We start from the raw sequence: 1,104 nt of genomic DNA, 5'->3' as shown, positions 1-1,104 counted from the left end.
TTATATTTCTAATTTATTTCCTCTAAAACAACTTTCAGTTAGATACTGATATAAACATGTGAAATTTGAAGGAAAAACATAAAAAGCACATCAAGAATTATATCATGTATAACAACAAGATGGAAATAATAAAAACTTATAGCCGACAAGTAGTGAAGCTTTACTACTAGTGGTAGATGATAGTATACATATTTATGGAGAAAGGATGTCATAAGGTTACATATTGGAGATGGGGCTTTTTAGTTGATGATCTGACCCCTAACGCTCTCAATAAGATAGTTGGTTTCGAGATGGCCTGTCGGGGAGTTAGGGGGCAGTGAGACTATGACATAGGTGATGATAACTATTTCCTTCAATGGGGAGGATTGAGACGACTACATGCTGGCCGCCGTCAGGATGAGCGCCGCCTGGAGGGCACACAGGATGATGCCCCAGTTCTTCATGGAGAAGGATATTGAGTGTGCATCTCCTCCCCCTACACCTTTTATCTTTTATGTGAATCTTGGTAGGGAGATGGATTTTCCAATCCTTACATGTGCGATTTGTTCTTTGTTGCAGGTCACGAGAGGATCATTCCTTTCGAGACGGTCCTATGGGGGGGGGGTAGGTTTCATGGCAGTTTTAAACACCGGGAAGTGCCTCTGGTGGAGATCCTTCCTCCACCGATCGGCGTTGATCGTGCTCTGGCTCTTGCTAGTATTAGAGGTGTTGTGACACGAGGGTCGGTGCGTAAGTTGACCCAGAGTTGATCAACGCAATTGTTGACATTGTTTCTCGCGACAATCCTCTGCCTCCTGATCCTGAGGATGAGGCGTTAGGGGAGTTGGCGACTAGAGGGAGCCGCTTATCTATCAAGCGGAGGTTTGTTTGGTTAGACTCCCCACTTACTGACGTTGTCCGTTCTAGCATTGTTAGCAAGCGTCTTCGTAAGAAACGCAACATTGACTTTCTATTGGGGGAGTCAGATGTGGTGGTGGAAATTCCCGATGATGACACTTCGAAACAGTCGAAGAGAATGGATGAAGAGGCGACGGGACAGCCTCCTGAACCTAAGGAGGAGCCCGAGGATACTATCGTTCCCAGTGAAGGCGTTATAGGCAAGGA

Source organism: Lactuca sativa, chromosome 7 (genome assembly GCF_002870075.4).
Source record: "Lactuca sativa cultivar Salinas chromosome 7, Lsat_Salinas_v11, whole genome shotgun sequence".
Taxonomy (NCBI): domain Eukaryota; kingdom Viridiplantae; phylum Streptophyta; class Magnoliopsida; order Asterales; family Asteraceae; genus Lactuca; species Lactuca sativa.
The sequence above is the reverse complement of the archived record's forward strand: the minus strand, read 5'-3'. Positions refer to the sequence as shown.